This window comes from Jaculus jaculus, chromosome X, assembly GCF_020740685.1.
Source record: "Jaculus jaculus isolate mJacJac1 chromosome X, mJacJac1.mat.Y.cur, whole genome shotgun sequence".
In the NCBI taxonomy this organism is placed as follows: Eukaryota; Metazoa; Chordata; class Mammalia; order Rodentia; family Dipodidae; genus Jaculus; species Jaculus jaculus.
This window is the reverse complement of record NC_059125.1, coordinates 118,905,580-118,932,407: the sequence shown is the minus strand read 5'-3', so window position 1 is coordinate 118,932,407 and position 26,828 is coordinate 118,905,580. Positions and strand designations below refer to the sequence as shown.

The window sequence follows — 26,828 nt, the reverse complement described above, 5'->3', positions numbered from 1 at the left end:
GATTTACTCTGAGTGAAGGCAAATGCTACATTGTAAGCTATTCTATGGAGATGCACTAAAAAGAACAGAAGTTGGCGTCCAGTGAAGACTGAGGTCTTCTAACCATATCTTATGAAAAAATGAATTCTAATCTATGATGGTTTGATTGAGGTGTCTCCCATAAACCTATGAGTTCTGAAGGCTTGATTCCCAGCTGGTGGCAGTTTGGGAAGTTGAGCTTTGCTGGAGAAGTTGTGATTCTTAGGTGTAGGTATAGGGATATTATACCCAGCTTCCCCTTTCTAGAATATGGCTCACTCTCCTGCTGCTATTTGAGACCTATTGTGGCAGAGGTGATATCAAGCCTCTGCCCATGCCATGTTTTTTTTTTTTTTCCCTGCCATTATGGACCTCCCTCTTGAGATTGTAAGCCAAAATAAAACCTTTCCTTCCGTCAGCAGTTTTTGTTCAGCTTTTTGTCCTATCAACATGACGGTAAGTACATAATGATCACATTCATATGAGTAAGCCTAGCTGTAGATCCCTTGCCAGTAATGCTCTCAGGTGTAGCCCTGGCTAAGACTTTGACAATAATCTCATGAATGACCTAGATCCAAAGGCACCTTTTGTATGAAAATTGTTATTTCATTTTTTATTGTTTTTAAATTTATTTATTTGACAGAGAAAGAGGGAGGGAGGGAGGGAGGGAGGGAGGGAGAGAGAGAGAGAGAGAGAGAGAGAGAGAGAGAGAGAGAGAGAGAGAGAGAAAGAGAGAGAGAGAATGGGTGCACTAGGGCCTCCAGCCACTGCAAATGAACTCCAGATACATGTGCCACCTTGTGCATCTGGAGTTCATTTGCAGTGGCTGGCAGGCAAACTCCTTAACCACTAAGCCATCCCTCCAGCCCTGAAAATTTCTATTTCAAGATGCTCAGTTTTAGTGTAGCTGTTTATTCCCTAGATAACTAAGAAATTGACACAGGTTGGTATAAGGCTATAACAAGCAGGCAAAATAAGTATAAGTTAGGCAAAATTCTGCTATCTATTTATGCCTTTCACCATCCAACACTTATGAAGATAGTAGATTATGAGCAGATTCAGGACAATAAGATGTCATATTCTTCCCTTTAACCTCAATACTTAGTCCAGGATCCCACACAGAGTAGGAGCTCAGAAAATGAGAGTTGGCTAGAACTAATGATATTATGGTATCTAACAACTTAACATGAATTTGAATTATTGAATGTCAGAATTATCAGTAGCTACTTTCCCTATTCTTTTCTGGGATTATTTAATTCTGTATAATACTGAAACTACACAGACATGACTATATTCATCTTGGAGTACTTTATCTCCAGTTGACAGCTCAATAAAAGCACTCAATGTATGTTCTGAGATACATCAGGTCAGCCTAAGGCCTAGAGAACCACAGATAAAGCTTTTATACTCGATCACATATAGCTTAAATTTGGTAAGTATAAAATGGGGCCTAGAAGTCTTCTCATTTTACATATTCCCCCCCAAAAAATCATAGAATTGGTCATTTTTACTGCATAAATGAAGAAATTATGGATCAGGAAAAGTTATCTGAGGTACTAAAGTTCCCAGAACAAATATGTGAACATAAGCATTATATCTCCCAAGCTTATTCCTTGGAATCAGAAGACTTGATCTCTATATCACTTACTATTTTTTATTGCCATCATACCTAGCAAGTATCTTGAGGACTGGACAATAGGGTGACTGGGGAGGGAAGGGAGGGTAAGGGAAGGGGTGGGAACACAAAGCTTAACTCAAATAGCAATATTACAAAAAAAAAATCTACATCCTTAAAGACAGACCAAATGGTAAACCTTCACCAGGCTCTTAGAGGGAACATCTGAGTCACAAGGCCCTGGAGAGGATACAATGAAGACTGACCTTAATCTTCTCCTGTTTTCTTTCTCTCTCTCTCTCTCCCTCTTTTTCCCTCTTCTTTCTTAACTCTCTATCTCTTTTATAATACTTATCTTTTTCTTCCCTGTCTTCTTGGGCACTAACCAGTAGCTCCCAGTACCAGCATTGATACCACAATGAGCTTTTGATCAGAGAGACCTACAGGGTTTCCCTAAAGAAGACAGATTTCTATCAGAGTACTTGATGACCCACCAAAGGTCAGTGGTAAGACCCTACTGCTGAAGACACCATATGCTGTTGGCATGTAACAAGGAGTGACATGGCTGGGAGCTGGAAGTGAGTCAGTCCCCAGATAGTCAGTTTGCCTAGTGCCAGAGGTGCTACATAAGCAACTGGGGGGAAATGACCTATATCTGTCCAAGCAACTCATGGTCTAACCTACTTAGCAGCAAACAACTTGATGTGATGCTCACACGAGTGCAATAGTGGTGCACAGCCAGGATGGGAAACCAACTGCTCTTGATTTGGCTAACTGATCTGTTCAGTGGAATGGAACCTATAGCTAGAGCTGGGAAACAAGTCAGAACCATATCCAGTAATGAGCCCACTCTCCATTATCAATCTTCTACCATTTGTGGGCTAGAAGAGGGCCTACACCTGTTAAATTCTCTATAAAAAATGATGGTTATTCCATTTATCTGGTGCTAACTTTACTCTCTGTCAGAGAATCTGATTCTCTTTTCTATATACACAGATCCTAAGGAGATAACTACCTATCATACCTCAAAAGGGCCCCAGGTGAAACTAAGAATAATTGGGGAAACAAGCTGTTTTCTTCATGAACCTGGGTGAAGGAGATAGACACAGAGAACAGTTAACCCCTACAAAACCAGATATCCAGAGACACAGAGGCTCCCAAGACCTCAACATTGAAGCAGACCTAAAATAAACCCAACATGGCTCAAGGAAATTTGTGGAAGAGGAGGTGGATATTGGGTCATGACACACAGACATTTCCTCCTACCCATAACTGATGGATAACCCCACAATGCATGACCTCATACCCCAACAAGAAGGGTCCCTGTGGAGGGGGAGGACAGGGAAGAGGCTAACAATGGTATCAATCTGACTGTATTCACTGAGTACAAAACTAATTAAAAAAAAACACAATTAACTTCATAAAGTGTACCTACCTGAAACATGGTGGCTGCTGAATCTAGACAACGTGACAGATCCAACACTTTATGTACTGTATTAAGCATTTAATTGATTTTTGAAGTGGATCAGGACCCATTGACCCTAAAAAAATCAGTGAAATGAACTTATAGGGAAAATAGTCAAGTGACTGTTAGGAGGTTAACAGTGACTCCTTGGGGTTTAGGTAGAATAATCACTAGGTTCTACTCATACAACTCAGGAGATGTTAGGTCAGAGCAATGACCTCAAATCCCATCTCTGCCACTTACTAGCTGTTTGATTTCAATCAGTAACTTAATATTTTTGAGAATTCACATGTCCTATCTATAAAATGATGGTATTATTACATAGATTAAGTAGTTGTTGTGATGAACTATAATGACCACAAAAAGTCATTATTATACCTTGGATATATATGAATTGTTTAATAAGTGATAGCTATATTTATTCCTAGTAACAAATATTGTTAATGTTATAAGTATATTGATACCTTAAGATTCCTAGGATCAAGCAGTTTTTTAATTTTAGATATCTAAGAGGAAGCAGAATGTGAGCTGTGAGGCTAGGACTGAGTGTACTGAAGTGCAATTTTCATCTTTAACCCTTAATAGCTATTGTGAACTTGAATAGCTTGCTTAACTACATGGAATCTCCCTCTATATCTGTCAGAGGAGAGCATCAGTCAGTGTTATTCAGAGAAACAGAAAGAATAGGAGATATATATATATTTCCAGCAATAGGTTTACTTGAATGTGTGTGCTAGCACATCTGAAATCTGTAGGGAAGGCTGGCATGCAGGAAACTCAGGGAGGAGTCGATATTGTAGTCTTGAGGCAAAATTTCTTCTTCTCTAGAATAACCAAGTTTTACTTTTAATTCCTGTAAACCAATAAGATGAGGCTGACACATATCACTGAAGAAAATCTCCTGAAAGTTCCCTGATTATAGAGATGTTAAACAAATGTAATATATTAATATTTTATTGAACAACTGGGCCTGATATTGTAATCAAATTGACATATAAAGTTACTCTCTCATAAATAATAATAGAATCTTTCTCCTAGTTTTATTTAATAATTTGCAGTCCACAAAGAAAATTGTACAGAATGCTTACCATGTCTTAATCAAGACAGTGATACTATACTTCAACTTTTCTACTTAGGGCTGTTGAACAGCATGGCACTCATTGTTACCACAATATGGAGGTAGCTTCTTGACTTTCTGTGAGCTCAGTATATGAGGTCTCTGGCTGGTCAGGACAAGCATGGATCTATTTTTCTATTAAAAAGGAACACCACTGAAACATCTCATTTTGTATCCATGCTTCTAATAAGCAGTGGTCCTGAAGTGTGTGGAACAGAGCTGAGGCTCGTTTAGCAAGTGGATAGTAATGAAATGAACTTGGAAACAGAAGTAAAAGAATGCACTAAGATCATCAAAGGGAGGCTCAAGGATTCTGGTCTGCATATCAGAAGACACAACAATGTTTCAGAATGATCTGGAGTCCCTTCCGTGGTATAAGCCACCATCATATCTCACCTGGACTAGAGTCAGCCTTTTCACCATCATAATTATTATTATTAGTTATATTGTTAACTTTTTTCAAACTATTGACAATTTTCATACATGGATAGCATGGATGTTGATGATAATCCCCTCCAATTTTCTTCTCTTGTTTTCCCTCTCCCATCCTTTTCTATTGAACTCCTTCTATTTCCAAGTAATCATTTTTCTATTTTTATTTTGTCCTCTTCCACTATTGATGATAGAATATTAATGGGACCAATGTTATTCAGATATTGAACAGATAACACCAGTCACTGTAAAGTCAGAAATGCAATGGCCCCTTCATATCCAGAAGACAGTGTCCCAAAATACTCCTCCCTATCCTGTTGCTCTTACTTTCTTTCTGTCCCCTTCTACCTATCTTGAGCCTTGGAAAGTATGATGAAAATGTCTCATTTAGCATTAAGCACTCAACAGTCACTTATTTTTAGTACTTTGATGAATTTTGAGTCTCCCTAATAGTTACAACCAAGTACAAAGTGAAGCTTCTTTGACAAAAGTTTAGAGACACACTAATCTATAGGCATAAACATAAATAGCTAGAGAGCAACTTGATTGTCTTTTAAATATCTGTTTAGCCAAACAATGGTGGTAGCTCCCCTCTTAGTGCTATGACCTTCCCTGCCAATCTTTCCTTCCCTGGTCTCCTAGCTTAGTCTCTTTCTTCCTTTAATACATTCCTTACACAGCAGCCTGAGTAGTCTTATGAAAATGAAAACCACCTCCTCATACTTTGTTGCTATCTCACTCAATATAGCCCAAAGTCCACCCTCCTACCTATCCCTCGTCAATAGTAGTGCGTCCTTGATCATTATTTCATCCCTTTGTTATTTTCCCCTAGTTCACACCACTTCCATAACATTTACCTCTTTGCTATGTTCTTTGAACACAAAAAGAACATTTTTGCTGCAGGTTCTTTGTCCTGGTTGTACCTTATCCATAGTAGGCTTGTCCCTTCAGATATCCACATGGGTCACTCCAACTTGCTTTCATTCTTTGCTGATGTACTACATCTTATAAAGGTCTATCTTGACAATTACCTAAAATTCGAAGCCTTTTTTATACATAACAACATTCCTCTTCTATGACCTGATTTCTGTCTATCACCTGTATGTATCACAATATATTAGTTAACCTTGCTTTATAATGTCTAGCTCCCTCTGGTAAACTCAGACATTCATGAAAATAGCTAACTTTTTGTATTATTTCCCAATGTATTCTTTGCTAATGGAACATATTAAATTCTTGAATAGTTGTTGAGAGAAAGGAAAAAGGAGCTATGATATTTTTTTAATTTATTTATTTGCAAGGAGAGAGAGGGGAGGGGAATGGGCACTCCAGGGCCTCTAGCTACTGCAAACGAACTCCAGATTCATGTGCCCCTTATGCATCTGGTTTACGTGAGTACTGAGGAATTGAACCTGGATCCTTTGGCTTTGCAGGAAAGTACCTTAAGTGCTAAGCCATCCTTCTAGCCTGAGCTATGATTTTTTTTTTAATTAGTGTTTCAAACTTAATGAAGGAACTATGAGTCTTTACACTAGTATTTCAGATTTCTGGGTGGAAGAAGAGATTCTTTGAATGACAGATTTCTGATCAAGTACCCAAGATCTGAGAAGAAAGTCAATGAGAGTGTTAGATTTCCATCAGATAAGTGACACATTCTCTGGACATCTGCAAATTGGAATAGTTTCCTCATAAGTAAATGTTTATCATACTTAGAGTATAATTGTAATGGAATGAGGGGATGAGATCTTGTAGTGGAAGGATAGTAGATTGACAGGAAGCTGAACAGATCCAAGGAGAAACTAGGCAATAAGGACATTTCATTACCTTAGTGTTTAGGTCCTAGAGAATCACTACTGTTATAGTGTAACATGATAGGAATGCCAGAGCATGCTGAGCTCTTATGTATAAGATCAAGCCTATTTTACCAGTGGGATGTAGCCTTGAGGGGCATATGTTAGAGTCATTTAAACAAGAATTAGATTTCTGATATGGATGCCAAAGGCAGCATTATTGTCTTCTTACCACAGAAGAAGGTCCTTGTTATGTGTAGTGATCAACTCCTTATCTGTCTTCTCAATCAACTGTAGGACACTCAGATAGCTAATCTAGCTTACTAGTCACTCTCAATAAGTAGTATAGCTATGAGTCCAGCATATCCCTATTTGAGATTCTAGTCACTTAGATTTTTTTTTTCCCCCTTGGGTAGTAATGGGCCTTACAAAGATGGTTGAGACTTGGAATCATAATAGACTTGCTGGGGAACAGTAACTTATCTTGGACATTCTGTGGAGTAGGCTGCAGAAGAGACACCAGATCATGGGAAGATTATAGATGTAGGTGTTAGTAAGATGCTTCTGAGAATCTCAGGTATCAAACAAGCAATGAAAATATTTATAAAGAACCCAGTTGAAGCTTTATACCCACCTAGTAGAAATGGAAAATAGTCAAAGGAAATCATAATGGAGATTCATCTAAAAACTAAAGTCAGGTCTGACATATGGCCTAGTTTACACTACCCCTGGGTATTTTCCCACACTGCAATTCAACATGTCAGATATATGTGCACATTAGTGTTGATTGTGGCACTATTCACAATAACCAAGTTATAGAACTCACCAATGTGTCCAAGAATAAGGGAGCAGATAAAAATGTGGCATATGGAGAGATGGCTCAGAAGTTAAAAGCACTTGCTTGCAAAGCCTGATGGACTGGGTTTGATTCACCAGTACCCACATAAAGCAAAATACAGAAAGTGACACATGCATCTCGAGTTCGTTTGCAGTGGCAAGGCAAGAAGCCCTGGCATGCATTCCCATTCTCTCTGTCTATCTCTCCTTGGAATAAATAAATAAATATTAAAAAAGAAAATGTTTTATATATATATATATATATATATATATATATATATACACACACACACACACACACACACACATATATATATATATAATATAAAGTTTCCAGCTATAAGAATTTGCATAATTTGAAGGATTTGAATGAAAATATAGATAATAATATTTAAATTAAACAAGTCTCTGAAAGAAAACATATGTTTTCTCTCATGTGTCATTTTATATAGATTTTATGTAGGTGCATAAAATCATTTATGTATGTGTGACATGAAAGTAAAGCAAATCAATCTAGGAGAACAAAGGAAACTAATGGGAAGTAGAAGGGGTAAAGAATATGGAGGAGGATAAGATCAAAATGTATAATGGATGAAAATGTCCTTAGGTAACATAGTACCATGTATAATGAATATATACAATGGAATATTCTAATTTTCTAAATATTTTATTTTTAGTTATTTAATTGAAAGAGAGACAAAAAGAAAGAAAAAAGGGCCTCAAGCCAACACAAATGAAATTCAGATACATGTGCCACCTTGTACATCTGGCTTACATGGGTCCTGGGGATCAAACAGAAGTTCTTTGGCTTTGCAGACAAGTACCTTAACTGCTAAGCCATCTCTCCATTCCAATAAAAATATTTTAAAAAATTGAAAATGTAGGCTGGAGAGATGGCTTAGCAGTTAAGGCACTTGTCTGCAAAACCAAAGGACCTCAGTTTTATTCCCCAGGACCCATGTAAGCCAGATACATAAGGTGGCACAAACATGTCGAGTTTGTTTACAGTGGCTTGAAGCTCTGGCCTACCCATTCTCTCTCTTTCTCTCTCTCTCTCTCTTTCTGCCTCTTTCTCTGTCAAATAAATTTAAATTTTAAAATATTTATTTATTTATAATTTTTATTTTTATGCATATAGAGATACAGAAGAAAGAGACAGAGAGAATGGATATGCCATGGTCTAACCACTGCAAACAAACTTCAGATACATGTGCCAGCTCTGTGTATCTGGCCTTATGTGGGAATTGGAGAATGAAACATGGGTTGTTAGACTTCGCAGGCAAGTATCTTAACTGCTGAGCCATCTCTACAGCCTCCAGGTTTTTCTTAAAGTACCTAGTTACTGAAATAAGGAAAATAATCACACTTCTATCATAAGGAACAAACCAAAAAGCAAACAAATAAAAAACAAAACAAAAGCAAAACCCACTCATAGAGCAGAGAAGTTTGTACTTTAAGGAATACTCCTTATAAGTTTCTTAACTTCCTCTTGCCAATATCCTGATGTCTCTGAGAGATTAGAATCACATGTAGACTCAGCATAGGACTATATGATCCTGGAAGAGCACTGGAAGTATTTGTTATGAGGGTTTAGGTGAGTTGTTATGTTGGTTTATCTACATCTTCCACAGTTGATGTAAGCATTAAGATATCTTGCATAAGGTATCCATTAGTCTTTAGATTGTGTCCTTTGATTTGGATCATTTGAAGATGTAGACTATGGGGAGGTATATATCTGGAGAGTGTTCATTTTTTATTGACAACTTCAATGATTGTAAGCAATATCTCATAATAATTCCCTCCGTCCCCCTACCTTCCCCTTTGAAACTCCACTTTCCATCATATCCCCTCCCCCTCTCCATCAGTCTCCTTTTATTTTGATGTCATTATCTTTTCATCCTATTATGATGGTCTTGTGTAGGTAGTGTCAAGCACTGTGAGGTAATGGATAGCTACACCATTTTGTGTCTGGAGGAGCACATTGTAAGGAGTCCTACCCTTCCTTTGGCTCTTACATTCCTTCCACCACTTCTTCTTCGATGGACCCTGAGACATGGAAGGTGTGATTGAGATATTTCAGTGCTGAGCACTCCTCTGTCACTTCTCAGCACCATGGTGCCTTAAGTCATCCCAAGGTCACTGCCATCTGAAAAGAGAAGGTTCTCTAACCAAAAGTGAGAGTAGCATTAATATATGATTATGAAGATCAAGAGAAGTACTTACTGGGAAGTTTGGTGAGCATAGTATATACATTCAGCCAGACAGCAGCAGATGTTACACTTCTAGGGATCATGACTACCCCGGTTGTGGGTTTTCAGTATGAGGGATGTATTCCCTCCCATGGAACGTGCCTCTAGTCGAATTAGAGGGTGTTGGTTTCCCCCATAACAGATGTCCCACTATTGCACCCATTGGCTCATTTGGCCTGTCTGGCCAAATATAAGGCTTGCAGTGTCCGCTGTTGGGTATCTTCACTGGTGATTTCTCTCTCTCCCATTGAGCTGTATGCACAATGACTTTTTCCAGCTTTCTTTCAACTGGTCTACATGGAGGAGGTTATCAGCTCAGTTCCAGCAGGATTTCTCAGTGGCCTTGCAACCCAAGTATGTGGAGTCTTCAGCAATAGAGTCTTACCATCTATTCTTGGTGGGAAGCCAAGGGCCTAGGCAATGGCCTATAATGTTTTGGGGACATCAGGGACCTCCCTGGTCAACAACTCACTGGAAGGTATCTCATCCCTGGCACTGAAACTTTTCTAGTAGCAATATATGGCTCCTGTGTGTCCCATTGTTCAAAAAAGTAGGTTTCCATATGATTTATTTCTATCCTTTTAGATTTCGATTAACCCTCCCTCCACCTTTCCTTTACTCATTCTCTTCCCATGACCTCACTTAGGTCTCTTCACCCCCATTAATCTGTTCCTTTTCTTACATATGTACAAGACTATCCTATTAAGTTCCCCCTCCCTCTCTTTCCATTCCCTCTATATCTCCTTTCTAGCTTACTTGCCTCTGTTACCGAGTTTTCCTCCTACTCACAAAGAAGTCCAATCACTTGTAGTTAGGATCCACATATGAGAGAGTACATTTCACGTTTGGCTTTCTGGGCCTGTGTTACCACACTTAGTGTAATCCTTTCCAGAGAATGTTCATTTTTAAGCATCATAACATTCCTTTTGAAGTTGCCTGTCTTTTAGATGTGAATTTGTATTAGTAGAACCTTAAATTTCAGGGGATTTTGCTGATTTTCATAATTTTACATCTTTAAATATGTTTTATTAATTTATTTTCAAGGAGAGAAAAAGATACAGAGAGAGAATGGGCATGCCAAAGACTCTTGCTACTCCAAATGCCAGATGCATGTGGCACTCTGTGCATCTCGTTTTATGTGGGTAATGGGGCTTGAACCTGTAATGGTAATCTTTTTAAGCAAGTATGTTTAACCACTGAAAACTCTCTAGACCTAATTTTTGTAATTTTGATAATGGCAATTTAAGCACCCAAACATTCTTTAGGTAACAGATGTGATGAACTTGTGCTGAGTTTGTGAATGTTTAGCAGTGAATTGTTTTTTTTTTTAATTTTTAATGTTTTAAATTACCCCTTCCCACCCTTCTTTTTCCTACAAAACACATATTCTTCCTAACTAGTCCTCGTCTTATGTTCATGTGTGTGTTTTTGCTTTGTGAACCACTAAGTTTAAGTAGGGCTGCTCGAGGAGCATGGGTTGGGTTTACTTGCTGGAGGGTGGGCAAATATTGACTCCATTTTAATATAGACAGTGCCTTTTTTAAGATAAAGATAGTGTTTTGTGATTGTAATTTGCAGTGCCACTCATCAAACTGTACCTCCTCAAAACTAGCTGTGGTATTCCGTAGTGTAGCATACTACAAATGGGTCCTGATCTCTGGTAACAATATTATAAAAGGATCATTCACAAATGAGAAATAGAGAAAGATTTAAAAATTAAGAAAAGAGAAAAAGATGGCTATCCTCAAGTATAGCTTAAGACAGTGTTCATGGTCAGCAAGAGAGGGGTTTTGTCAGCAATGACAATCTCAGTGAGAGGATGGCTGGCAAAGAAATTAAGATGTAGCAAACCTGGAAATCATTAGATTTAGACTAAGTAGGAGAAGAACCCAAACATGAAGGAGGAAGGAAGGGAAAGAAGGACAGAGGGAGGGAAAGGAAGGAAGAGAGAGAAGGAGATTTTTTATGACAACTTGAGGAACCCTGACCTTTCTACATATTACTGTGGCTTTTCTACTTCAGTAGATTAGATAATAAGCTTGTGTCCCTATCCATATTATTTATTTATTTGAAAGAGAGAAATATACACAGTGAATAGGTGCTCCATGGCCTCCATCCACTGCAAACGAACTCCAGACAAATGGGCATCTGGTTTACATGGGTCCCAGGGACTTGACGATCCTTTGGCTTTGCAAGCAAGTGCCTTAGCCACGAAGCCATCTATCCATCCCCACTTCATCTTTTTTTCTTTTCTTTTTTTTTTTTTTCTTTTTTTGGTTTTTCGAGGTAGGGTCTCACTCTGGTCCAGGCTGACCTGGAATTAACTCTGTAGTCTCAGGGTGGCCTTGAACTCGTGGTGATCCTCCTACCTCTGCCTCCCGAGTGCTGGGATTAAAGAAGTGTGCCACCACGCCCGGCTCCCACTTCATCTTTTGAGACAGTGTCGCCCACTGAATATGGAACTCAATGATTTTGCTAAACTAGCTGACTAGAAAGCTCCAGAGATTATCCTGCCTCCAGCTACCAGTGCTGTGATTCTAGTTCTTTGTTGCTCCACTCAGCACTCTTCTGAGTGCTGGGGATTCAAACTAAGGTCCTCATGCTTGTGTGGCAACCGGTTTACTGAATGAGCCATCTCTCTGGCCTGGAAATTGATTTATTTAAAATCACCCAAATGGTTGGCAACCGAGATAAGCAAGGTGTTTTCTGATTTCCAGTACAGTGTTCAAAGCACTATACCTCATAAAATGAAATTCTGTAGTCTATTTAGAAGTCATGCTTAGAGATTATTGTATAACATAGAGGAACCCTTTTTAAAATTTTTTTGTTTATTTATTTGAGAGCGATAGAGAGAGAGAGAGAGAGAAAGAGGAAGAGAGAGAATGGGCACTCCAGGGCCTCCAGCCACTGCAAACGAACTCCAGACGTGTGGGCCCCCTTGTATATCTGGCTAACGTGGGTCCGAACCAGGGTCCTTAGGCTTCACAGGCAAGTGCTTAATTGCTACACCATCTCTCCAGCCCTTTTTTCTTCTTTTTTTGAAGCTCCTCTTGCTGTTAAGTGAAGAAATTTTAAAACCCAATCACTTCCTGGAGATTTTTTCAGCATTTAGAGAATCATTCTATCCCTGGAAAATCCCAAGTGCTTTTCTGTGACTGATTCTACTTCTATTAGGTGGGTTATAAATTGGGATTTAAATTTTGCTTTTGATCCATGCTATGTGGAAGTCCAAGACGAGAAAATGCGATTTTATGTAATTTCTAGTGAGAGGAGTAAGATTAGAATTCTTAGAATGTTACTTGCCTCAATTGGAGCAAAGGAAAATACATTCCTTATGTTGATTGCACATAGAGAGTATTTCTGTCACTGTCATTCAGGCAAGAAGGATACAAATACAATTAAAAAGGGTCTAACATCCATTTGCTACCTCTGTGGACCTGCTACTGAATTCCTTGACAACACAATACCATGTGGAATCACTCATTGTGGCCATGCTGTCCTCATTGCCAACTTCTAGTTGGTATGTGGGCATGACAAGTGTTTTTAAAACTGGCTTATCATCAGAACTACAGGTTATCTTTTTGATTTATTAGAATCTAGATTTGTCAGCCAGGTGTGGTGGCACATGCTTTTAATTCCAGAACTTGGGAGGAGGAGGTACGAGGATCACCTCCTACCTCTGAGGCCACCCTGAAACTACATAGTGAATTACAAATCAGCCTGGACTAGAGTGAATCCCTTCCTTGAAATCCCCCCTCAAAAAAAAAAAAAAAGGAATTTAGAATTGTAATGCTGCTTATACATAATGGTTCCTAAGCCTGGTCTCAAGAGATTCAGGTTCAGGGTGTTGCAACATGACTTTAAAATTACATTTTTAATTAGCTACCCAGGCAATTCTGATGATCAAGTTGGTGTGGTGACTACTTGATTAGACTGTTTCTCTTCTTGTCAAGCTCTGCCTATAAAAGGCTCCTCTGTGGAAAACCCATAGGATACCATCCATACATCTGTTGAAGAAAGACAAGGCCTATATCCATCAGGCAGGTGTAACTGGCATAGCAAGAGGAATTATAGGTTTATATTTAAAAAAGGCACAGTGGCAAAACATTAAAATGGAGTCTTTCCTATTTTAATTACTTATTTATAGGTTTATATTTAAGTAGTTGTCAGAGAAATTAGAAGAGGAAGCAGAAAATTGCAACTCCTGCTGAGGAATCATAACACATTGGAGATCCAGGAGCTATGGACATTCCACAACTCTGAAGTGATATTAAACCAGGGAAGAAAACAGCATTTTCTTGATAAAATTTGATTCTCTCACTCTTACCCCTGGATATTTTCACAAGCATGTTGATTTGGCTAAGTGAGATTTCACATATTCTAAGCTGAACCCAGATGTGTTCATCTTGGAACATGTTTACAAAGCAAATCATAGCTCACATTCCTTTTCATCATGACCTACTCTGTAACTTTTCCTACACAGCATTTGTGCCACTTGTGACAAAATATAGTCGAGAACTACCAGAATTCCTTCACCACTTGTGTATGTACTAAAGTAATTAATCACTAGGGAAAGACTGCTTTTAACTTGAGATGTGAAGTGCTTTGAGAGCATCTATGAGAAGTATCATGACATGAAGCTGAGAACCCGTAGGTAAAAGCTGGCAGAACCCAACAGATCCTTTTCTCCACATGCAAGTTGGACCTATTCCAACTTGCCTTTTTGTTTATTGTCTTTATCTTGTATATTTTCACAAACACAGATCCTGGCCTTAATGATTGGTACCCTTGGGTGAGGTACCCAACTTATTTCTTCCCTGACTGTTAGCCCTATAATAGTCCTTCTATTGTTCTCAATGGCAAGATAGCCTCCTTGAGTGTTAAGCAATAATATAATAATGCTTAATAGAAGATTCAGGATGTTTCACTTCACAAAATAAAGATTTATGCATGACAGCTTTCTATATGGCACTTCACTCTGTAGAAGTGAGCTGGGGATACACATTTTGAGATGCAGAGTGCCTTTAAAAATAATTCTTTTAGTTTTAGACAGATTAAAATGTTGCAAAAATATTTGAGTTTATAAGGCTATGATTTTTCTATGTTGATTTTATGTTTTGCCAAAGGAAGTGACAGACTATATATGAGTCTGTTCTCACTGTTAGCCTGAGAACTTCTTGCAGGGAGAAGGTGGTAGACACTGAGGAGACTAAAAACTCAACAAAGCAGAAAATCAGAGGCTGTTGAGAGCTCAACACTAAAAGGGACTTATAACACCATCCAAGGCTCAAGAAACATTGTGGAAGAGGGGATGGAAAGAATAAAAAAGAGCCCACAGGGAGAAAAGGTTCATTATGAGGCACTGTATCCTTTCACAGAGAGTGGTACATTCATGGCCCTATAGTAAACACTGATAATACCACTAAGGAGGGTGCTCTGTAGAATGAGGACAGGGTAGAGAGAACATGAGAATATAACTTGATGAGAATATGATTAATTTGCAATTTGTATAATAATTATTCAAACAATAAAGTTCCCAATATAAAACAATTGAGTTTCTCTATACTCTGCTCTCTTGCTAATTTTGCTATGGTACATTTTTAAAGGTGATATAGCTTAGTAGTATAGTACTTGCCTAGATTGCTCAAGATGCTGGGTTTGGATTCTCCAAACCTCAGAGGAAAATGTGCCTAATGAAATACAGGCTATGAAATATTTGTCATAACTAATAATTCAAAAGTAATAATTACTTTTATTATTAAAAGTGTGTGTGTGTGTGTGTGTGTGTGTGTGTGTGTGTGTGTGTGTGTGTATTTAGGCACACATGTGTCAAGGCACATGTCTGGAGATCAGAAGACAATCTTGAATGACCATCCTCATATTCAACCTTGTTTTAAGGCAGTTTCTCTCTTGTTGGCATCTGCATTCGCCAGGGCAGCTGGACCTTGAACTTTAGAATTTTCCTGCCACCACTTTGCTTCTTTCTGTAGGTAAGCCACAATCACAATTGTTCGGCCTATGCCATGGGCTTTATGTGAGTGCTATAAATCTAGACTCAGGTTGTTAGGCTTGCCCAGCAAGTGCCTTCTTGACTGACCCATCTCCCCAAATGTTAGGATTCTAAGGATTATAGGCATAAACTAACCTGCCTCACTAAGGCTTTTCTTGGCCATGAAGAAAGTATTTGTTTCAGTTAGCTTCACCTTGCAGACACAAAGCACTCTGCCAAAAGCAGCTTGTGGGAGGAATGGGTTTATTTTGAATTACAGACTTGAGGGGAAGCTACATGATGGCAGGGGAGAATGTGTCATGAGCAGAAGCTGGACCTAACCTCCTGCCCAACATTAGTGGAAAATAGGAGCAGGAGAATATGCCAAACACTAGCAAGGGAAAGTTGCTATAACACCCATAAGCCTTCCTCCAACAATACAACTCTTTCAGTAGGCTCCAGTTCCCAAATTGCCATCAGCTAGGGACCTAGGGACATTATAAAGGTCTTGTACTGGTAAAGGCAGTTACTGTGAGGTCATTAACATAATTACTCCTTTTGTCTGGAAGGCAGTGTCTCAAATATATTCAGAAAACATGAGTTTATGTGGGACACCTAATTCAAACCAACACAATATTCTTTGTTATGTAGTTGACCAACATAATAATTATATATTCTTATGAGGTACAATTCGAAATTTTGACATACACATACACTTAGAATGATTTAATCAAGCTAATTAATAAATCTATCACTACACATAAATTTATTGTGCCAAGAACATTTAAAATCTATCCTTTGCTGTTTAACTGAAATTTCATACCTTCTGCTCAGAATATTCCCATTCCTAATCCTCCATTTCCAGGCTGTGGTGCCATCATGATTTCAATGAGTGAAATTTTTCTTAGAGTTTGGCTGGGTTTGTGGCCTTGAGGAAGAAAGATGACAGAGGTAAAGGTCTATTCTTTGGGGAGGGAGCAAAGGAAGGATAGTTATGGGTTATACCATGTCACTCATTTCTTTCAGCTGTTTCCAGTATTTCTTTTTTAAAAGAAACAAAAAGCTTGATTAGAAATATTACTTAATCTGGGCTGGGGAAATGGCTCAGCAGTTAAAGAAGCTTGTTTGCTAAGCCTGTTGGCACAGACTGGATTCCCTAGTATCCACCTAAAATTACAAACGCATGTGAAATTTTCTTATAGTGGGAGGAGGCCCTGACACAGCTATACACATTCTGTCTCTCAAATATATAAAAAAATATTTAAAATAAATGCTTAAAATATTTTTATTCATTTATTTTCAAGCAGAGAGAGATAGAAGATAGATAGAAAATGGGCACACCAAGGCTTCTAGCCACTGCAAATGAATTACAGATGCATGCACCACTTTGTGCATCTGGCTTATGTGGGTACTGAGGATTCCTAACTGGGTTGTTAGGCTTTGCAGGCAAATGCCTTAACTGCTGAGCCACCTCTTCAGTTCCTTAAAAATAAAATTTACATAATCCCCTCTAGCCACCATCCTTTATCCTGCCCTACTTTCTCTCTCCACTAAACCCTCTCTTCTGTTCCACTAGTCCCTCTTCCATTTTAATGTCTGTTTTAAAATCTACTTCCATAATCCATGACAACCTGTTGATGAGCCCAACATTATGCAGGCCTTGTACAGGTAAAGTCAATTACTGTGAGATCATGAGCATAATGCCCACTTTGTGTCTGGAAGATGGTGTTCTGAAGCACACCTCCATATCTTTTGGTTCTTAGATTTTTCTGCCACTTTTTTGACTATAGTCTCTGAGACATTGGAGAGTGTGATGGAGATATTTTGCTTATTGCAGACCACTCAACTGTCATTTCTCAGAACTTTGATGGGTTTTGAGTTTTCCCAGTAGACAACACCATCTGAAAAGAAAAGAAAATCTCAAACCAAAAATGAGAGCAATATTAACAAATGGACATAAATATAGACAGAGAAATTTGGTGGGTATAATTTATTAATTTTGTCAAACAACAGTGGTAGCTTACCCTCAAGGCTAATGACATCCTAGCCATGAGCTTTTGACTAGGTCTTTAGTATCAAACATGAATTATCTCTCATGGGATGGAACTCAAATATAATCAGAGAGTAGTTAGTTACTCCTATAACAGACATATTACTATTTGAAGTGCCATTCTTAGCCCATGTCAACAAACATACATAGAATTCATATGACTTGTCATTGCTGGTGTCAGTCTGGTTGAGTTAGGGTTTATCTAGTTTCTCCATTATAATATCAACATTTCCTTTATTATGCTATTATTTTTGAAGAGAAGTCACTATGCATCCCAATTTAAGATTTCATTTTTGTTTCCCCCAGTTAAGAACATTATATCTAAATACTCTCTTGGAGTTCTACCTGAAATATTTGTCTATTCTCCCACACTTATATAACTGCTCAGTCACTCACATATCTATATGGTCTTGTGAATATCTTATACTTTAGTTTGCAATCAAGTATTGACATCATATTTCCTATACCTTTTACATATATGCGTTTCAGTGCATTTGTACATTTGAACACTTCCTTACAATCTACGATTGTAAGATGTTCCAGACATATCTTGTATAATTTTACTCTATTTTATTCTTTTTTTATCTCCTTTCTTCCTTCTTTCCCTTCCTTCTTGCCACCCCCTCTTCCTTTCTTCTTTCTTTTCTTCCTTTCTTTATTTCTCTTTTTGAGATAAGGTTTCACTATGTAGATCTGGATGGCCTAGAACTTGCAGAGTAGCCAAAATTGGCCGCAAACTTGCAAGGATCCTCTTACTTTTGGACCTCCTGAATGCTGGGATTATAGGTGTGAGTCATCACATCTGGCTTCAGTCTCAGTTCTTGAATCAGTCTTTTGTCAAGGGAAACTAGGCTGCTTTATTGGAGAATGAAAAGGAGAAAAAACATGAGTTGTGTGTGTTCTCTTTAATATATATATAATCTTCTAAAACCTTTCAATTAACAGACATAAAACATGTATACTAACTCATTTATACATACTTACCTACATTTAATCGTTTACATTAAAAATCTTTAAAAAAATTTGAAAGCAGAGAGAAATAGAAGATGGAGAGAGAGAGAGAGAGAGAGAGAGAGAAGGGGTATGCCAAGGTCTCCAGCCACTACAAATGAACTCCAGATGCATTATTAGTCTCATTGTGCATCCAGCTTTATGTGGGTCCTGGAGACCTGAACTCAGCTCATTAGGCTTTGGAGGCAAGTGCCTTAACCAATAAACCATCTCTCCAGCCCTAATTTATCTAGTTTTCATATTCCTCTATATTAAGTATAATGTACATTTATTGACACAACTGATAATTATCCATTGCCACATGAATCATTTTAGCCTCATCTCCTTGCTTATCTGTGGCTCTTCTCTCTGTAATCATGAGAATCCTGGCTCCTGACATGTGCCACCCATTTACTTACTGCTTAATCCCAGTATATATAAATATGCAGAAGTTGTAGAATTGTTAACCTACACTTCCATAGGAAACACATTTACATCTCTAGTACAGTGCTTAAGAAAGGTACCATTCACTGTTAGTTTTATAGACCATTTTCAGTTCCAGGCTCCTCACAGAGATTCTTCATGCTGTCAGATTTTTGCCACACTTTACTTCCTATCTTTGATCCCTTGATCTGGTAGTTCATTGTTTTATTAATTTGTATACAATGGGGTTAACATCATGCTACAGGGTTCCGTGAGATCTAACGAGTACCCACTGTCATCTATTCATCACTACAATATCATGTTGAAAATTTTCTGTGATTTGCTTGTCTAAAATCCCTCCACAAAAGAATCCTCTGATTCTTTTCATACATACAGTGTGATGTGTGTTGTCCAAAATGTCATTAAAATAAAATCACACAAGATACAGCCTTTTAAGGCTTGCTTTTTTCACTTAGTAAATTGAATTTGAGACTCCACTGTAATGCTGTATTTATAATGCTTGATAGTGGACAGTGGGCTTATGCTTATGCTGGATTTATAATGTACTACTTTTGATAACTAAATACTATTTAATTTTATGGCTGCCTTGTAGATTTCTTATTCACATACCAAGTAACATTTTATTTGTATCTAGTTTTCATGACTATCAAGAAAGCTACCATAATAATTTTAAACTTTTATTTATTTGTTTGAGAGAGAGAGAGAAACAGAGAGAGAGAGAATGGTCACATCAGGGCCTTCAGCCACTGCAAATGAATTACAGATTCATTCAACCCCCCTCCTTGGGCATCTGGCTTATGTGGGTCTGGAGAATTGAACCAGGGCCCTTTGGCTTTGCAGGCAAATGCCTTAACCACTAAGCCATCTCTCCAGCCCATGCTATAATCATTTTTATTCAGATGTTTCTGGATGTTCATTTTCTTTTAAAAAATTATTAATTAGTTTTGTATTCAGCAAATACAGTCAGTTTGGTACCATTATTAGGCTCATCCTTGACCCACACCTCCCCTTGGCCCCTCCTTATTGAGGTATATGGGTCTTGCATTGTGGAGTTAGCCAACAGTAATGGGTAAGATAAATGTTTCTGCATATCATGACCCAACATGTGGCTCTGACATTCTTTCCACACCCTCTTCCCCAAAATTTCCCTGAGCCATGTTGGGTTCATTTTTGGACTGCTTTAGTGATGAGGTGTTGGGTGCCTCTGGGTCTCTGGCTCTCTGATTTGGCAGGAGTTGATTTTTCTCTGTGTTGATCTCCTTCCCCCTTGTGCTGGTATCAGGTTCACCAGGAATACAGCACCCTTGCTTGTTTCTGCAATTTTTCGTAATTTCAGCCAGGGCCCTTATGAGGTATGATGGGGTGGCTCTCTCCTTAGGATCTACATCTATCTGAAAAAGAGAAGCATATTCTCCAGTGGAGAGTAAGTTAGCACCAGGACAAATGAGATAACCCTTACTTTTTAGTATATAATTTAATAGGTATAGGCCCTCTTGTAGCCCATGATTGATGGTAGCTTGATAGTGGACAGTGGGCTTATGTTTGTATATGGTTCTGACTTGTTTCCCTGCTCCAGCTATGGGTCCCCTACCACTGAGGGGATCAGTTAGCCAAATCAAGAGTAGTTGGTTCCCCACCATGGCTGTATGCCACTATTGCACTTGCATGGGCATCACAACAGGTTATTTTCTAAGTAGGTTAGACCATGAGTTGCTTGGACAGATATTGGTCATTTTCCCCCTGTCACCCATGTAGCACCTTCTAGCACTAGACATGCTGACTGTCTGGGGACTGACTCTCTTCCAGCTTCCAGCCATGCCATTCCATTTTACGTGTCAACTGTATATGGTGTCTTCAGCAGTAGTGTCTTACCACTAACCTTTGGTGGGTCATCAAGTACTCTGACAGAAACCTGTCTGTCTTTTAGGAAACTTTGTAGGTCTCTCTGATCAAAAGCTCATTGTGGATGATAGCCCCATGGTGGTACTGGGAGTTACAGGTTAGTGCCCACTAAGATAACTAATATACAAGAATTAGAGAGAAGAGAGAGAGAGGGGGAGGGAGATGGAGGGAGGGAAGATGTAGAAGATTAAGGTTAGCCTTGATCCTACCCTCTCCAGTGTCTTGTGGTTCAGGTGTTCCCTCTAAGAGCCTGGTGAAGGTTCTTCCATTTGGTCTGCCTTTAAGGAAATATAATTTTATGGTACCATTGCGGTTTGGGTCTAGATTTGTGTTTCCAATCCCTTTGATGCCCTCCCCTCCCTCCCCATCCATCCTAGTGTGTAGTCCACATGATGCTTGCTGGATATGGAAGGTATTTTGGGTAGATTCAGGTTAGGTGCTGTAGATGAGTGAGACTATGTAGAGATTTTATTTTCTGTGATTGGGTAAGTTCACTGAGAATGATCTGTTTCAGGTTCAACCATTTTTCCTCAAATTTCATTGTGTCATTTTTTTTCTTACTGCTGTATAGAATTCCATTGTGTAGATATACCACATCTTAGTTATCCATTCTCCTAATGATGGACGTCTGGGTTGATTCCAGCTCTTAGCGATTACTAATTGAGCCAGTACAAAACTGGTTGAGCGGGCTTGAGAGATGGCTTAGTGGTTAAACGCTTGCCTGTGAAGCCTAAGGACCCTGGTTCGAGGCTCGGTTCCTCAGGTCCCAAGTTAGCCAGATGCACAAGGGGGCGCACGTGTCTGGAGTTCATTTGCAGAGGCTGGAGGCCCTGGTGCGCCCATTCTCTCTCTCTCCCTCTATCTGTCTTTCTCCCTGTCTGTCACTCTCAAATAAATAAATAAAAATTAAAAAAAAAACTGGTTGAGCAAATCTCTGTGGCCTGGGGTTGGAAGGTTGTAGGGTAGATGTCCAGTAAGAGAATAACTGGGTCTGTTGGAATCTCTATAGTCAGCTTTTTCAAAAGTCTCCATATTGCTTTCCAAGGTGGTTGTACAATCGTTCATTCCCACCAACAGTGGATGAGTGTCCTCGCCAACATTTATTTTCATTTGATTTTTTGTTGTTTGCTATCCTTATTGGGGTAAGGTGGAATCTCATAGTTGTTTTAATTTGCATTTCCCTGATGATTAGGGATGATGAACATTTTCTTAAGTGTGTGTTTGCCATTTGCATTTCTTCCTCTGTAAACTGCCTGTTCAGCTCTTTGTCCCATTTTGTGAGTGGGGTGTTTGAGTTCTTACTGTTTAGATTTTTGAGTTCTTTGTAGATTCTAGAGATTAGGCCTCTATCAGTTGGATATCCCACAACTATTTCCTCCAATTCTGTGGGTAATCTATTGGCTTTGCTTATTGTATGCTAGTTTGTGAAAAAAAAAACCAAAAAAACCTTCAGCTTCATGTGATCCCATTGGTTGAGTGACTGTTTAAGATCGTGAGCTACTGGGGTTTTGTACAGGAAGTATTTTTTCCATTCCTATATCATGGAAAGTACTTCCTAAATTTTCTTCCAGTGGTATTCGAGTTTCTGGTCTTATATTCAGGACTTTGATCCATTTGGACTTGAGTGTAGTGCATGGAGAGATGTGTGGATCAAGTTTCATTTTCTTGCATGTGGTTATACAGTTTGTCCAGCACCATTTGTTGAAGATGCTGTCTTTTTTCCAGTCTATATTGTTAAAGGCTCTGTCGAATATCAAGTAGCTATAGTTGCTTGACACCAATGTCTGGGTCCTCAAGTCTATTGCACTGGTGTATACTCTTGTTTTTATGCCAGTACCATGGTGTTTTTATTACTAGGGCTTTGTAATATAGCTTTAGATCAGGTATGGTGATGCCTCCAGATGTATTTTTTTTTGCTGAGGATATGTTTGGCTATGCGAGGCCTTCTGCCTTTCCATATGAAATTTGAGAGAGATCATTTTTTCTATCTCTGTGAAGAACACTGTAGGGATTTTAATTGGAATTGCATTAAATCTGTATATTGCCTTTGGTAGGATTGCCATCTTCATAATGTTAATTTTGCCTATCTAGGAACATGTGGGAGGTCTTTCCACTTTCTCAAGTCCTCCTCAATATCTTTTTTGAGTGTGTTTATGTTTTCGTTGTATAGATCTTTCACTTCCTTGGTTAATGTTATTCAAAGGTATTTTATTTATTTATTTATTTTTGTTGCTATTGAAAATGGGACTATGTCCATTATTTCTTTCTCTGTATCTTTTTCTTTTTTAAATTTTTTTGTTCATTTTTTATTTATTTAATTGAGAGCGACAGACACAGAGAGAAAGACAGATAGAGGGAGAGAGAGAGAATGGGCGCGCCAGGGCCTCCAGCCACTGCAAACGAACTCCAGACGCATGCGCCCCCTTGTGCATCTGGCTAACGTGGGACCTGGGGAACCGAGCCTCGAACCGGGGTCCTTAGGCTTCACAGGCAAGCGCTCAACCGCTAGGCCATCTCCCCAGCCCTCTCTGTATCTTTTTCATTTGCATATAGCAAGGCTACTGATTTTGTGCTTTGATTTTGTATCCTGCTACTTTGCTATAGGAGGTAATCACCTTCAGGAGTTTTGGGATGGAGTCTCTTGGGTCTCTTACATATACAATTATGTCATCATTGAATAGAGCTAACTTAACTTCTTCCTTTCCAAATTGTATCCCTTTTATTTCCTTCTCCTGTTTTATTGCTTGAGCTAGGTCTTCCAGTACTATATTGAAAAGCAGAGGTGATCCTGGACAACCCTGTATTGTTCCTGATCTTAAAGGGAATTCCTCCAGTCTCTCTCCATTAAGTATTATTTGGGCCTTCGGAGCTTTGTATATTGCCTTTATTATGTTAAGATATGAACCAACCATGACAATTCTCTCCAATGTTTTGATCCTGAAGTGATGTTGTATCATGTCAAAGGCCTTTTCTCCATCTATCAAAATGATCGTGTGGTTTTTAGGTTTAACCTTGTTTATGTGGTGTATTACATTGACAGATTTCCATATGTTGAACCACCTCTTTGTTCCTTGGATGAATCCCTCTTGGTCAAGGTGGATAATGCTTTTGATGTGTTGTTGGATTCGGTTTGTAAGGATTTTGTTCAGGATCTTTGCATCTAAGTTCATCAGGGAAATAGGCCGGTCGTTTTCTTTTCTTGTGGCATCTCTGCCTGGTTTTGGAATTAGGGTGATACTAGCTTCATCAAAGGAGTTGGGTAGCTTTCCCTGTTCTCCAATTGTGTAGCACACTTTGAGGAAGATTGGTTTGAGTTCTTCCATGAAGGTTTGATAGATTTCAGCTGAGAAGCCATCTGGTCCTGTACCCTTCTTTTTGGAGTTGTTTTTTTTTTATTACTTTTTCAATCTCCATGAGTGTGATGGGTTTATTGAGGTGATTAATCTACTATGAGTTTAGCTTTGATAGATGGTATGCATCAAGGAATTTATCCATCTTCTCTACATTATCCAGTTTTGTGGAGTAGAGGTTTTTGAAATAAGTCCTGATGGTTCTCCCAATTTCACTTATGTCTGTTGGGATCTCTCTTTTCATTTTGAATTTTGTTGATTTGAAGCTTCTCCTTTTTTTGCTTGATCACATTGGCCAGAGTTTCTTCAATCTTGTTTATTTTTTCAAAGAACCAGCTCTCTGTTTTGTCAATTGTCTTAATTGTTTCCGTGGTTTCCAATTCATTAATTTCTGCTCAGATTTTAATTATTTCTTTCTTTCTGGAACTCTTTGGGTAGGATTTTTCTTACTTTTCCAGTGCCTTTAGATGCATGGTTTGGTTATTGATTTGGGATCTCTGTGTCTTTTTTATGAAGGCATTGAATGCTATGAATTTTCCCCTGAGGACTGCCTTCATTGTGTCCCATAAATTTTCGTATGTTGTGTTCTCATTGTCATTCAATTCTACAAATTTTGCAACATCATTTTTTTATTTCATCCACTATCCATTTATTGTTTAAAAGTGTGCTGTTCAGTTTCCAGGTGCCATTGGGATTCTTGTTGGGTCTTTTGTTGTTGATTTCTAGCAATATAGCATTGTGATCTGATATCATGCAGGAAATTATGTCAATCTTCCTAAATATGTGGAGGCCATCTTTGTGACCCAGTATATGGTCTATTTTAGAGAATGTTCCATGGGCTGCTGAGAAGAATGTGTAGTCTGTGGATTTGGGATGAAAAGTTCTGTAGGTGTCCGTTAGGTCTAAATGATCTATAGTTTTGTTGAACTCTCTTACTTCCCTGTTGAGTTTCTGTTTGGATGATCTGTCTATTACTGATAATGGTGTATTAAAGTCCCTAGCTATTATGGTGTTGATGGTTATTTCTGTTTTATTTTCAAGTAGGTTTTGTTTATGAACTGTGGTGCCCCTGTGTTTAGTGCATACAGATTTATGACTGTAATATCTTCTTGTGGGATCATTCCCTTTATAAGTAGGAAGTGGCCTTCTTTGTCTTTTTTGATTACTTTTGGTTTGAAGTCTACAGTAATAATATAGCTATGCCTGCTTATTTCTTATTTCCATTTGCTTGGAATATTGTTTTCTACCCTTTCACCCTGAGGAATTGTCTGTCTTTAGTGCTGAGGTGGCAACAGATTGAGTGGTCTAATTTTTTGATCCATCCTGTTAGCTTGTGTCTCTTGATGGGTGAATTAAGGTCATTAATATTTAGGGAAATGACTGTGAGATTGTATTGATCCCTGTCATATTGTGATGGTATATGTGGGTTGGTGCTTTCATGGACTTTGAGGTTTTTTGTACCTACTCTGAATTTGGTTATTGTGATCTGCTTCTTGTAGGCATTTAAGTTTGGTTATTTTTTTCTTCTCTATGGAGAATTTATTGAAATACTCTCTATATGTTTGGTTTTGTGTTCATATAATTGTAAAGCTGAGTTTTGTCATTGAAATTTTTTCTTTCACCATCTGTTATGATGGATATTTTTGCTGGATATTTAGTTTGGATTGGAAGCCATATGTATCAGATAGCTTCAGGTTCACTGAGCTGAACTTTCAGACCAGACACAGTTATGGAGGAAGGGATATTTATTCAAGCTTACAGATCCAGTGGAAGTTCCACAAATGGCAGAAGAAACTGGCCTGCCTTCATAGGACTAAGCAGAGAGAGGGAAGCACAAGCCAAAAAGAAAAAGCCACACTGCACACACTAGGAACTCCAGCTAGGCACACCTTGCATATCTTTGGATTGAAATCTGAAACCCACCACCACACCTTAAGATCCACCCAGTGACACTACCTCCATCCAAATGGCTGCAGAGGCAAACTACAAACAAATAAATAACTGAATATATTGGGGGCCATTTACTTAAGCCACCACATTCTGCCCCTGGCCCCCAATAGATTTATAACCATCACACATTGTAAATTGTACTCAGTTCAATTTCAAAGGTTCCCATAATCTTGATCAATTTAATATATTAAGACCTGTAAAATCAAACAAGTTAAACATTTCTAATTTAGAAAAACACAGAGTAAACATTTTCAACTGGTATAAGGCATAGTAAGGAAAGACTAAAACAATGCAAACTCAACCACCATCAAACAAACATCAAACTTTGGCAGTTCAAATTCAATACAACCAGATATTTTCCAATTTTCTGCCTCTTCCAGCTGGGCAGAGTAGCTGGGGAACACTTCCATCTCAGGCCTGCAGTGCACTTCATGGTAGTCCTTGCACAGTCCTTGTATATCCAAAACTTCTTGAGGTCTTCATACAAACCACGGTACATCTTCCAAAGGCTCTTTCAGATTATCAGGGCATCATGCCCTGCCTCATGCCACATCTTAGCGGCAGCTCCTGTAAGCATGTGCAATTCATGACTACTCCTCACATTTTTCATGCTTTTGAAACCAATACCTG

At 38.6% G+C, this 26,828-nt stretch overlaps 1 pseudogene; it reads left to right on the top strand.

Moving 5' to 3' along the window:
- Positions 1-468: 468 nt before the first annotated feature.
- The window catches only part of LOC105943779, a 165,640-nt pseudogene continuing 139,280 nt past the window's right edge, over positions 469-26,828 (top strand).